At 40.7% G+C, this 14,476-nt stretch overlaps 1 protein-coding gene across 1 annotated transcript in view; it reads left to right on the top strand.

Annotated features, from left to right (window-relative positions):
- Nucleotides 1–1,431: 1,431 nt before the first annotated feature.
- ITGB6 (integrin subunit beta 6) overlaps nucleotides 1,432–14,476 on the top strand; it is a 45,121-nt gene continuing 32,076 nt past the window's right edge. The window contains exon 1 of the mRNA XM_018072708.2: nucleotides 1,432–1,538. The gene's annotated coding sequence lies outside the window, so the exon portion shown is untranslated. The remainder of the gene's footprint in view (nucleotides 1,539–14,476) is intronic.

Below are 14,476 nucleotides of genomic sequence, written 5' to 3'. Positions count from 1 at the left end.
GTTCCCTGGCAGCACACCCCACATGCCTTCAAACACGGGGAGAGTCAGCACAGGGGATCGTTGCCTCTCCACCTATGTGCATCAGCCCAAAGGGCTGACAAGGCAGAGTGTAACACGAGCTGGTTGTTATCTTCCTACTTGAGTCTTGCAGAGATTAGGTGGTGGCTTTATTTATTGCTGTAGGTAGAGGGAAAAGTGGCAGTTCTGGTGGTAAGGGGTCTTCAACTGGAACCCGTGAGGCCTGCACTGGTCTCCTCTGCCCCTGTATCAGGGCAGCCTGGACATGGGGAAGGGGCCAGTGGGCTGCTGAGCCCACTGTGCCACTGCAGGGTGTCCCAGGCACTGCAGCTTCCAGCCTCACTCCAAGTAATGTGATTTTCCTGCCTCTTCACAAGTTTTTCTAATCCTTCACTAGGAGCATTCCTAACCCTACATTAGATCCTTATTTCATCTCTACCTGCTTTGAACATGTTTTTCCTTTTCTTACAGTGCTTCCCCAGCTCCTCATCTCCTGCACAGGGAAATGATGTGTACACTGGGATGCTTCTGTTCTTTATGCCTGGCTTCCCACCGAGTACCTTAGAAGAAATGTTACAGCTGTTTGCTGTTCTGATTCACAACCCAGCTGGCACTGATGCTTCCTTGTGCATTCCCTAAGGTAATTCTGCCTCCCTGCCTTTCTGGTTTTGTCTGGGGCTTGTCTGGGATCCCTCTGTTCTTTATCCCAAACTAATTGTATTCTGCTGCTCAGATTAAAGAACCTAGTTATATGTCTGTTAAGATGAAACTGCAGTGCAGTTTATGGGGAAGAATCTCCTTTGGGAAGTGTGAAAGCAGGTGCACAAGAGGCGGAAGCACTGCATTACAGAAAGAGGGGCGATTAGGATTATAAGAGATACAAAACTTCAACATTATTCTTTAAAATAATGGATTCATTATTCCAGTGACAATGTCTTGTGTGTCCCTGTGCTAAGAGGGCTTTTATTTCTTCCCTCTGGAATGGAGAAAGAAAGTGGTTGCTTAAATCGCTATTGACATACAGCACGTGAATTCCAGTTTTGATTTTATGAACAGCCTCTATCATCCTGTCTTGTCTGGACAGCCTCATACTCATGGTACTGTCACCATTCTTATAAATAGCCTGCTTGGTTATGAAGGACTACTAGTGTTTCTTCTGGGAAGAACAGGACTTTCAATTAATGGCATTTTAGGCCAGTTTTTGTCAAACTTTCTATAGGAGACAGGGTTTGGAGAGTAGAAAGCTGCTAAAGAAAGCTAGTAATCAAAGTATTAATGTTTGAAACACAGACACTCGGCAAGCCTGGAGAATCCACAGAGAAAAATGAAGCTAGAAGGAGGAGGATGGTGGTGTGCTTTTAAAAAGGAGGCTTGGCTTCAGGGCTGACAAGCAGCAAGGCAGCTGCCACACGGAGAAAGACGGATCCAGCAGAAAGCTGGGCTGCAGCGCAAGAATGGCTGTGATGTTGGCAAGTCTGCTCTGCACCCGAAAAATGCACAAGTGCACTGGGGAACAGCAGGTAAGGCAATGTGCTTTTCTGTAAACTTTTGGGGCAAAGTAGGAAGTACCTGTGTATAGAAAACCTTGTGTTTCAGCTCTCAGCTCTTTAGCTGTTGTAAGATCTTTTGAGCGTGGAGGGCACTGGCGGGCAAACAAACAATACCCTCTAAGTTAGTTCGGCAGGGAGGGATGTGTTTAATCTTGTGAAGGGAGTGGGGATCCCTGTTTTTATGGGTACGGGTCATTTGGGCTGTGTGACCCTGTTCTATGAGTAAATACATTGCAGACACCTAAGAGAGCACACATCCTGCTGGCCATGCAGTGAGGGAAGTTCTATTGCACACAGTGCGAGAAGTCAAACACAGGGCAGATTTGCATGGCAGGTAACAAGGCTTGGTGGGTGTCTTCTTTTGACTATTAAAAGTAACAAATGCCAAGACTTTTGGGTTTTTTTCTTACAATTAGCAACTGATCTGGAATTCAGATCCCATCTCCCACAGTCTGGGTAGTTTCCAAGGGTGCATTGAATCGACAGCAACACCCTTTGTGCAGAGTGAGTCTGTACACAAGAAGAGAGCCCTGCCAAAAGAAAAGAAATACAGCATTGCATTCAGGGATGTGACTAACTTCTTCTGAACAGAGAGGAAAGGACCATGCTTGCCAGTTATCTCTTCTGTGCATTTCCTCAGTTGTGGCTGGGGCCATCTGATGAGTGTTTCCCTTTCGCTCCCAGCGCGTCGCAGTCTGTCTGCTGTCAGCAGCTAATGAAGTCACTCGCAAGATGCCATTCCCTGGGGAAAAGCAGGGCTATGAATAGACCTGTTACTTGCATCTCTGGTTGCAGTGCTCTCAGAGCTTCTTTTGCTGTGCCACCGCTTCTGATGATTGTGCCACTTATGAACAATGGTCTTTCACTCTTGAGCTACTGCTATTCCTGATGCCAAAAACCAGTCCTCTTCCTTCTAGTAGAGCTGCATGGAGCTCAGTGAGTGCTTCTGTGCCGGCCCCAGTGACAGGCACAGGTTCTGAGGTACCACACACTTACCAAAAATGTGCAAAAAGTGAATGAGTAATCTTATTGTAGCAAGAGCTTTCAATAATAGTCTGCAGTGAATGTCAGATGCTTCATCAATGCACATCCCACAATAAGGAGGAAAAAAAATTTTTTTCTGAGAGCAAAATTTTTCCATGGTACTGAAATAGAAAAGCAAATGGTTAATCTGATGAGACCACCATCTCTTTCCCCATCTGAGCTTACATGTCTAGGTATCATCAAGCTTGTGTTTAGAAGGAGTTGTGTGTTGGTCTAGACAGAGGTGAGCTATAAAAAAAGCAAAATCAGCAAAAACAAAGACAGATAAAGGATGATGAATCATGATGACATATTGTTCAAAGTATGTAAGAACATGTAAATACTTATCATGATGTGTAGGGCATAGAGTCATTGTTAGTAGCAGTAAAGTCAAGGACTATTCAGTGCACTTTAGTGACTGAGTTTGTGTTTGAGATTAAATCTAAAATAACCTTACAGATTATCTTTGTAAGAAAATTTAGCTAACAAGGTTATAAATGGTGAAAAAGAGAAAAACTAATTAAAGTAGCATTCAATTTTAACATGATCTGTTCTCTCTTCAGGAGATATAGGGGGAAGCTTTCTTAAAAGCTTTTGTTTTATATACAGTATATTATTTTTTACCAGACTTGATGGTTTTAACAGTCTCTCCCCAAATCAAGTTGTCAAAGTTTTAATTCTCAGAAAGCTAGGGTAAAGTCTTCAACAAAACACAAATGTAGATTTTTCTGCATCGTGATCCAAATGTCTGAACCATTCCTACATGAGCAGAGTTACAGTTGTTGTCTCATATGAACCTTTGTTCAGATGCCTCATCCTCCTGCTTATATAAAAACAAAACAAAAGCCCCTTATTACTCATAATTTTCATATTAATTCTGGTTGGCTGAATAAGTTTGAGTGATTCATGACCTATGTTCAAATTTAACACAGCCTTCAATGTGTTCAGCCTGACATGTGGTGTCTTACAATATTGATATATCTCATCGACCTAGCAATCTGCATCAGGTTGCTGAAGCATGCCTTGAAGGGAAAATGATACAGTAGTCCTGATCTACTCCTCTGTCAAAGCTTTGATTAAACATTCAAGCTATCAGAGTGAAGGAGCTTGGGGATGCATGAGATGCCTGTCCTGTCATTAACAATATTTCTTTTTGAAAGTTTAGGAAGATAGGAATATGCCTCTTAAATCAGATGTCTGTCCCCTGGTCAGCATCTGAATGGCATTCTCTGGTACCCTACATAAAAGAAAACACAAATGAATTCATCTGATTTTCCTGGACAGTTACTCAGCACTTTTTCCCAGTAGCACCCAAAGCAGACGAGTAAGTTCGGTAGAGCAGAGCTGGAGGAGTGCTGCTCTGGCAGCAGTTCTCATCCTTTTCCTAGGCTACAGAGTTGCAAATCCAGGGATAGGTTTCTCCTTTAGGGTTTGTCTCCCACTGCTGGCACCCAGACAGCCTGAAGGCTGATGAGGCAATCCTCGGGTAGACCTTGGTCCAAATGAGGTTTCATTTAGTGCTGCCCCTGAAATGAGGCTCTGACAGACTACCTAGGAATGGCACTTGTATGATAAAGATCCCTGGCTGTGTCTGCTGAGGTGTCTTATTAGGGTCACGGAGAGATTGTTTTTTCTTCCCTTAGCAGAACAGTCTAGGGATAGGACTGCAAATGCTGTCATTTCTCTCCAGGACAGAAAACTTACTTGGAATGATGAACCTTGTTATCTCTAGAAGATACTTCTTGCTTCCTTGAGTGCCATGCTAGCAGCAATTAATCTCATCCAACAGCAAAGGATGTTAAAGCTACAGCCAATACCTACAATGGTTTTTAAAAATCAACTTCAGCAAGCTTTACTCCCTCTCTGACCCTTTCCTGGCTTCCACATCTCCTGTGCTTGGCTGTCCTCCACCCAGGCTTTCAGGCTCAGATTTGGAAATCCCTTGCTCCTGACAGTGGACCGTTATTTTTCTGGCAATATTTACCTGCTGTCCTTGTGAAACAGAATCAAGCCTCTGTGATGCCTGTGCTGTTATTCAGAGTATTAATAGACATTATAAACAAAAGAGATTGTCAGATTTCTGCTACAAGAGCTGCACTCAGGAATTTCTTCAGCCAGGAAGGCTGTCCAGATTGGAGCTTGTGATGCCCTGAACCTAGACTGGTTCTGGTTGTAAGAGTGGAGCAATTAGTTTCAAGGAACAATCTTCCTCAAGCATCACTATAACAACAGAAGAAGCACAGTACCAAGTTCATAAAGAAAACTATACACTATGGAGACTATGAACTTAGAAAAATGTAAACAAAAGGCCAAGTCTTGAAAGATTCATTAACATGGAAGTTCAGAAGCATGAGCTAAATCAAACTGTCCTTGCTCAATCCACAAGCATAGCAAATAAACATAAGAAGGGATTTTTGAAGCAGCAGGGGAAGAAAAAAAAATACTCCTATAAAAGTGGTGAGGATGAATCAGGTGGTAAAACATGAGAACATAAACATCAGTTCAGAATGAAGGAAAAATAGGCTTTATTACTCCACATGAGAAAGCTGATGATGAAGGAGACCTAGCAAAAATGAATGATTTTATCAGTAATATGACTGCACAGACATTGTGGATAGTTGTGTGTCTGAATAAATAACTGCAATGGTTTTGTTTGCTTCTCTGTATGTTTAAAACCATAAATATTGATCAACTTTCACAATGAGGTAGAAAATGCTGACATCATGAGAACGTAAAAAATATGCACTTTCCACAAGACATTATTAGCATATTCAGGCCACTGCTGACACTATCTATTAGATAATCTTACCTGAAATGGTTACCGTGATTTTTGACTTGTAGGTCGTGTACCCATCCTGTCTAATCTTCAGGTTAACATGACACAGGCAGAAGAAGGAATTTCTGTTTTTCCTACATTCAAGAAAGTTCACACACTACAGAGCCAGAGAGGAACTTGCCTAGCTTTGTAGTACAGAAAGAAAGGTGTACTCTGTAGCAGTAAGCATCTGATATCCCCAAGTTAGGAACAAGTTTGTTCTTGACTGTGTCTACAGAAAGTGCAGTGAGGCACCTCCTGTGTGTCAGCCCAAGCCCTGTGTCTGCTGTTTCCCGGAGGTTTGCTTATCTCCTTATCCATGACTTGGCACAGTCGCTGGGAGCAACCATAGCACCACTGTTTGACCTGTTTAAATTTTTCCTTGGCTTCTCCTGTTCCTCTCAGCTGCAGAGCACAGCTATCACTTTCTGATGTAAAAGGGCATTCAGATGCCTCTTTCAAATAAATGTTAACTCATTAACCTCTTTACCCTTATGTGTATTTCCCATAGAGTTTTAAAATTTTGTAGTGACCCTATGGTAGTTAGACACTCAAACACCTCTCCTGATTAAGGTGGGCAGGGTCTTGCTCTAATTGAGAGAGTCTCATCCACCAGATCAGTATCTTACTGTAAACCAAAAGCAAAAATAATGTTGGAAAGAATCACAGCATAACTGACTCAATAAATAACTGACAACTATGAGTCAGTGTCTGCATTTCTTCCCTAACACAACACTATATGGTAGAATGGCTTTGAATAGGTTTTTCCTGTAATTTCAGGTAATGATTAACTCCCAATGACTAAAATATCTCCAGGAGAACTGATGAGACATCTCACATAATTACTCAAGTTCAAAACTATATTCAAACTTTCACTTTAGTTCTCTCATGCAAAAACACACTTATTTTAGCTGAAGCTATTTTAAAACTACCTCATAAATATAAAGTCAGCAGTACTGTTAGAGCATAGTTTTAAGCTAAAATGAGTGTATTCCAGACAAATGCACACAGAGTATGTGCATGGAGTTTTATTATTTGTCCCATTTATTAGACAGAAGCCATTTTAGTGCCTCTGGCAATGCAGTCATCTCTGAGATGAAATATAACTGCACCAGATCACACTGTAGGATAAAAGACTGAGCAGCGAGCACTGGAAAGAACAAAAAACAGAGAAAATCTGTGTGAGTAGGTTTGTCCTGAAGGAAAAGCTCCCACTTCATGGTTTCATTCCTGAAGAGGGTGTGTTAAAGCATGCATGATAATAAAGAGCAACAGATGTCTTACGAATTGGTATTATGAAGAGTGTTGTAAGGCATGTAACTTTTGAGAAGAAAGAATATTTTTCACACAAACTACATGACCTACATTGCAGCAAGCACAGTATTAATTTTCTGGAACCAAGATTGTTATAATTTATTTCAATATAATATAATAGGATTAGATCATGTAGCATGCTAAAAAATAGCAGATGATAACAACATATATATTAATATATCAGTATAGTAAGTAAAAGAATTGTAAGCTAAGAAATAGTAGAGAATCTCTGGGGGACACTTGTAAGTAACTTCCATGCCTGGTTCTGAAAAGTAGAAAGTGGCGAATATATGGAAGAGAAAGAAGTGGGAGCAAAGATGGGCAAGAAATGGGGAAAGAAATGGACAGGCAAAATCAGCACTGATGTGCCTGATGTGAGTGTGAATGTGATGTGTGTGGCCTGGATGTCAGGTATAAGAGGAATGATAATTAAAAAAAAATTGCACATAGTCATACAAGAGGACCTGAGATGTTTGTGTACAAAAATCACATGCAAACACACACAGGCTAGAACTGCAGCATTCAGGATGACTCCGAATCTTCCAAGAATAGTGAAATATGGTGGATGGGTAATCTGTGGCTGAAATGCACTTAAACTAATGTGTAGTCTGTTAAGAAAACTAGAAATAAAACCAGAGGTACAGAGGCATCACTCAGTAGCAATGAAGTTGCCTACAGAGGCAGAGAAAGGTAACGTAGGCAGAATGGAATTTGTCAAACTAAAGGTCTTCTGAAGGACCGCTAAGGAACTGTTACACTTAGATCTAAATCAGATTACTAAAAACATGGAAGAGAAACTCCCAAGCATTGCCTCATTGCAGGAGATTTAAACTCGTCAGAAATAGAGTATAAAGCAAATGTTCCTGATAACGATAGAGCCAGTTATTCCAGGGCATAATAACTGGCAGATTTCATCACTGAGCAGTCACTGGACTACCATGATGCTATTCTAGGTGGTCTTTGTTAGGTAGTGATGGCATAGAGCAGCTGGTTGTAGAAAATAACCTAGCTAAAGTTATCCCAACTTGATAAAACTCAAAATAAGTGAAAGAACGAACAAGAATAGGCCCGTTAGTTTCTCAGAATTTGTCCTTTTGAAGTGTTGTACCTAAAGGAATTAGTTAGTGATATAAATTGGTTGAAGGTTCCAAATCTATTAGAGTTAATTTAATTTAAATAATAATTTAAACATCTGTAATTTGCACTGTAAGTAGAGAGTGAAGGGTGTTAGCACCTTACAAACCCTTAAAAAAAATAAACATTAGGAGTGAGCAAAGAGCGTGAAAGTCATAGGGGAAGAAGTCCCTACCATACCAGATCATCAGTGAAAACAGTATTTTGGTAACCTAGAAGAAGAGGATGCAGTCAGATCCATCAAATTTACAGACATGCCACCTGTAAACAACATTGGAAAGACTGAGAGTTTCTCCTACCACACAGATGAAAGGGGGTCTGGTATGTGGCAAGGATGTGGTAGAGATCAAAGCCTATATGGACAGTGCCCAAACCAAGTAAATTCTGTGAAGATGATGGTACAGATCATGGAGTAAAATAGAATCAGGATGGGAAGTATCTGTAGAAACTTGAAAACTAAATACAAAGCGTAGTACGCCTATAGCGAAATGGTGTCTGTTATACATCCTAAAATGCTCAAAGAAGCAAAATTAAATTTCAGGTACAGGATCAAGTTTTTCTTTAAAGATCTACCAAAACAAAGGAGACAGAAAGAGCATATGAAAAAGTGACATCACATTTACAACTTCATTAATTAACCTTAGTAATATGAAAATTTTGTGCACATTTTGCAAGAAAGAATAAATAAGGGTGCAAAGATAAAATAGAGAAAATAAGCAATAACTGTTTAATACAGTGTATTAGGACTGGGGGAATGTATGTATGGTACCATCTCTCTGGAAAGGGCATTGTTTGGCAACTTTAGGGTTGTGTAGAGATTTTCAAGTGTCACTGTTTCATCTAGTCCTTCAAAGTGTTAACACTTTCCATTGTTCCTAAAAGTGGAGTGGTCAGATGAGAAAAATATCTGTACCATTATTCCCCTTTATACAATTGTGAGGAAACAGAGAGCTGAAGGTGTGGGGTACAATTTAAGAGTACAAGTGCTGGACCACATCCAAATGGAGGTAGAAATGATTTCTGTTGTAAATTGGATCAGTTGGACAACAGAAGGACCACAAGGTCTTCGTTAGTCATTTAATGATGCTGAGAGAGCTGGGATGGAGCCATGGGAGATGCAAAAATGATCCTTCTTAAATATGATATAGGAGACTCAAAGAAGGGATACCTAAGTACGGACACCACTGTAGGAGGCACTGGTCAAAGCTTCTCTGGGGTACCGAAAACAGTCACCCAAAATTAGGAAAGAGCATTGAAAGAAATGCAGAAAAGCAGTATTGGACAAAACAAAGAATGAGGCATATACAGTTGCTATCTATAAATATATCAAGAGGAGGGGAAAAAGGGCAGGGCAAATACTAGGAAGGGAAAGAAGTTATTTAAGTTGCCAGACAATGTTGTAATTAAAATAAATGGATATAAATTGAAAGTTAGTCTATCCAGGCTGGAGCTATGAAGGTTTCCAGCCATGAGAAGAGTGAAATCTCTGAAACAATCTTCTAGTAAGAGTAACAGGAACAAAGTATTATAGGTGTGGGTATCACAGTGAAATGGAAGTTATTTGCTTGCAAATTGGATAATAAGAATTAACCTAGCTCTTGCATAACGGTGAGTAGAGCCACTTTCTATTTGCCTCTCTGCCAGAGAGTCAAACAGTCTGAGTAGCCTTATGATGAATTTTCATAAGTTTATTAACAGAGCTGTGTAAGATGAAAGGGCACATCTTCAGTATCTATGGGGTCCTTTGCAGTGTCATGCCCTCTGCTTTGTACTGCTGAGGCAATAGTATTTTTTTAAATTTCTACTAATGTATGGGTTCAGATAGAAAGCACGACTCTATGGCCTCCTGTGTCATATTGACATGCTACGAAATGTTAAGATTTAAATTTTTTTAAATATTGTTTTAAAATCGTGATAAACCTGTGTGCTAAGTGTCCAACTAAAGCACAGCAATGCAGTTGCAAATGTATAAGAAACATATGTGTCAGTGGATCTAATATTACTGCCAGTATTTACACGATTAATCATTTTGAACTCCTAGAAAACATTGCTAGGGAAAATCTGCTCTGCAGTATCCTTTTCGTTTTACTCATCAAAATACTTGATTTAGTTGATTTTATTTTTATTTAGAGGTGGTTCTATTTACATGTTCCTAGTCTTGCATGGTTTTATTAGATATAGAATATCGACAGTTCTGATCAGTTCTTTAAGAATTGTAGAAGCACTAATCATTATATATAACGTTGTTTTTTCCAATGTTCCCGTTTACATGTGAACAGACACGGTTTGTTTAAATTTCCTTCCTATTTCCAGAAGAAACAAATAAGAATAAGGCAAAATTTATAAAATATAGTAATAATTTACATTGACAAAGATGTTGCAAACAATTTCTGACATTTCAGAATCATGTAACTGAGCTTATAGCAAAGACAATAGAAGTACAATGTTCTGTTTACTGTGAGAGATGGAATTTGAAAAAAACATGCAAATTAAATTATAACTCTAATATAACATAAGTGACTAAATTGTTTAAAAAATATGTGAACGCCTCCAAAGATTCTTATATAAGTTGCAAGGCAAAATATTGCTAAATGGTAACAGACCTGTCAGTATCTGAACACCTTTTTCCCTCGTGAGTTCGAAAGTCCTCACTTCTCTACTCCAGGGGAGCAGAGTAGCCATAAGATGGCAGCACTCTGCACAAAAGCTCCTGAAACCCTAAATCCTGCTCTTTTCCCAAAAAGAGACGTCAGCCACTGGTGGGAACAAGTGGCCTGAACGCTGGGTGTCTGTAAATGGAAATCAAGCTGGTTGAGCCCAGAATAACTCCTGAGAAGCTTCAGAAATGCTTTCATGCAGTACCTGAACCCATTTTCCTCAGTTTTTAGCAGCTGTTTGGGTGCTGAGCTAAGCACTCTTTTCTTATCTGTTCTGGTTATTCTAGAGTAACTTTATTCAAACCATGTATTGTAGCAAAGCACAACACCTCTGTAGGTCTCAGTAAGGTCAGCTCTAAAACTATTTTCTGTGTGTAAAGCCAGAGTGGAATCACTTTTTACAAGTGATTTAATCCCAGCTCCATAGTTTAGAATTTACATATAGATGGTCAGGCCTGAAGACGTTGTGTTTGCATAACCTGAGAGGCCTTTCCAAAAGCAAGCTCAGCTTGCTGCTGGGCTGTGCTAAAGAATTGTCTTTCCCTTCGTGCCACTCCAACACACCTGGCTCAGGACTCACTTTGGCCTTCTGTGCTGGGGACAGCAGGTCTGGTCTGAATTTAGCGTTAATCTGAACAGAGTAAGTTACAGAAAGTTCTACAGCTGAAGTGCAGGCATCTGAGGAACTGTGCAGTCAGTATTCAGTGTCGTTCCCATCCCAAATATGCTCAGCCTTGCACCAGCCTTGAGGAGAAGTGCTTGCTCTGGTGCCCCTGCCCCAGGTTTTTATCAAGTAGGGAAAATAAGAGGTACCATGTAACCATGAAAAACAGACAGAAACCAAGGCCAGATTTGATGGGCTGTGTGGAAGTCCCTGGCCAGGTTTGAGTGTCATAGGCTGACTGGCAGTCCTTTTCCAATGCCAGGTGATTTTCCTACAGTTCCAACTGAGCCCTTCTGCAGTTCAGAGGTTTGATTATTTTGCTTTGGGTGTGAGAGTGTATTCGAATCTGAAAAGCAAACAAATCTTTCAGGGTGCTTACCCATGCCAAGAAAACCAAGAACAGAGGTTTGCTCATGCCTTCGGCTGGAACCAGCCAGGTCAGAGCTGTGGGTAAGGTAAACATGAGTTGAAAACACCCTGACTTGCCTGCCTGCTGCTCATTGCACAGTTGGTGAGCAATTCCTCCTCCTTCCTTCTCTTCCTCTCTGTTTGTTCAGAGGTAGGTTGTTGACTTCACTCTCTGCCCTCATCCACCAGCAGCATGCTGCTCCGGAAACCAGAGGAGACCAGGGCATGAATCACAGACTGAGTCACCAATCCCAAACGCCCTGCTTTGATCAGAGCTGGAGGGGAAAATTCCTTTCCTCTATGTGGCTCTTCATCTTCTGCGACCCTCTGGAAGGAGCTACAGACACTCCTCCTCTTCTTCCAAATCTGCTCTCCACTGTGCATAGGCATGCTTGGAAACAGCACCTGGAGACCTTTGCCTTTCCATATGCCCGGCCATGTCTCGGTGGCCTCTGTGGCTCACCCTACACAGGGGTGTTTTGGTCCTAGGCTCCTAATGGGATATGATATTTGTACACCCCAAAACACAGGAGCTGGAGTTAAGCAGCTCCATCCCTGTATGTTCAGACCTTTGCTTACAACAGGCTCCATGTCACTTATACAGGACCTGAATGCTTACAGTGGTTTCTTTGGATGGATGCCATTTGCTGTTGGAGCAGTACCCATCTCTTGCCATGGTGATTGACAAAGAAAGAGATAGCAGGTAGTATCAACTGAAAAAAAAGTTGCTGATTAGTCATATTTACCATCACTGTGAATTTCCCCATTAAATACAACTGTTTGTTAGGGATTGTTGCTTCCTCTTTAAATGGTTTTACCAGCTCTTTGTAAAGCATTGTCAGACCTGTCCTGCAGCAAAGGCAGAGACAGGACAGTCTGCAGTGTCACTGCAGTATTTGTCTGTGGTTTCTGTCTGTGCTGGACTGGCCTGTTTTCAGGACTCTCACGCCGCTATGTGGCTACTCAAATCACCTTTAGCTCTTTAGAGATGAATCAAAGTTTCAAGCTTGGAAACTTTTTTCAGGCTTCATTGCTTAGCTAACTGACAGAAATCCTCTGAAACATCTTTGGAACTGTGTCTGTCAGGCTGCTGAGGCATATATTTCTGCTCAGACTTTCCAAAGAAAATGCCTTCCATTTCTGCTGGCCCAAGAGTCTGGAAGCACTTGACTATACAGCTATGGAACATATGTCTTCTTCAAGAAAAAAGTGTTTTAACCTGCAGACTTTTGTATATTTTTCAGTTACTATCTTTTGGGTTAAAAAGTTTGACCAAAACTTTAAAGTCTACTTTGATTCCTCACTAAGAGATTTTCAGGAGCTTTTTAGTCCAATTTGATTGGGAAGCCAACCAGGGAGAGAATAAAGTCACCAGATGTTCCAAGTACAATGTAACCTGCCTCTGACCTGCGAATTGCAGCCCTTTGCCTCTTAAAGATGTGTTGAGGATGTGAATATGGTGGCTCTATATGGTGGAGAGAAGGGAGACCCCCTCTCACCAGAAGAGAGAAATATTTTTTGAAGTGCAGGAGATGCCTCCCCCTGCCTTTGTAAATATTCTGAGAATCATCTCAGCCCAGGGGACATTCAGACTTTAAATTGCTCCATATTTTTCAAGGCTTTCAGGGTGACTCTGTGAGAAGAGCATTGGGAGTTAAGAGCTGGGTCGTATGTGAAGCTGAGAGATCTGTGCTGTCTTTGTGTACTATAAGTGCCAGGTATGGGTGAAAATGTACTAAGGGTTTTAACCTATACAGATTTTATCACCTTTTGAAGAGCCACAGACTTGCATTTTGCAACATTGCCCATAGTGAAAGATAAACAGCTATTTTCTGTTCTGATGTGGCATTATAAAACTGTAACTCTGATTTAACTGAACCAGAATTTGCTCCAAAATGAAAATGTAGTGGCTGATGGAAACAATAATAATTGTGTTATGACTGTACTCTAAACTACCTTTTTGTTGTATCTCATTGAATTGATGCCTTTAATTTGGGTAAGTGAAACAAGACTCTCTTAAAACCCTTATGAAGGATGGAAACCCTGTCAAATCAAGCAATGCCAGGACCCCAAAGGATTTTACACATCCTTCCCACATCAGCATGGCTACTCCAGATTGAAATTCTGTTCTTCTAGAGATAGTTAAAGCCAGTAAAGCATTGATCTAGTAGAGGAACTTCCTGATCAACTTACCTTTAGATATCACTTTTTCCTGTGTGTTTTTATTGCTGTTAGTTCTGCTACTTTCTTTTTCTTCTCTGCTCTCTCCAGACAATCTGGGGAGGTCTGTTCCTAATAATTTGCAGAAACTTAGCTATTTTATTCAGGAAAGACTTATGCAGATAGTCTTTGGCAGCCACCCCATTCAGAGGCAGGCACACACTTAGCCTCCAGCCATGCTGTCCTTGCCAAGACATATATAAAATATTACCTCACAAGCAAATGGGGAAGTGATAATATCAAATAGAATTTGTAAGTTTTGTGTAGGCTGTATTATTCATTCTCTCTACACTTAAAAGTCTGATATCCTGAATCTAAGAATAAGCAATTGCTAATTGCCAGCTGTTCAGCTGGTTGGTCCTTAATTTGGGACACTGCTGGTGGCTGGTACATTTTGGTGGCTGAAGGACTGCCACTGAGTCCTTTGAGCACATGCTTTGAAGTGTTACATTACCAGGGGCTGGTAAGAGCTACAAGGTGACCTTCTACATTGAAAGGGAAAGCACTGGGTTTTGGAGCTGTGCAAGGCTGTCGACACAGCAACAGTATTAAGGGACACGTACACAAATGACAGTTACAAACAGGGAAATAAGATGGCACTTACAGGAGGATTTTTTTTTTTAGTAAGAGCAAACATTTTCAGTTGATTATACTTCTTTTTGACCTTATGTAA

The sequence above is a fragment of the Manacus vitellinus genome, unplaced genomic scaffold (genome assembly GCF_001715985.3).
Source record: "Manacus vitellinus isolate BGI_N305 unplaced genomic scaffold, ASM171598v3 scaffold_22_pilon, whole genome shotgun sequence".
NCBI classification, from domain to species: Eukaryota; Metazoa; Chordata; class Aves; order Passeriformes; family Pipridae; genus Manacus; species Manacus vitellinus.
Note: the sequence above shows the minus strand (reverse complement) of the source record. Positions and strands in the feature narration are given on the sequence as shown.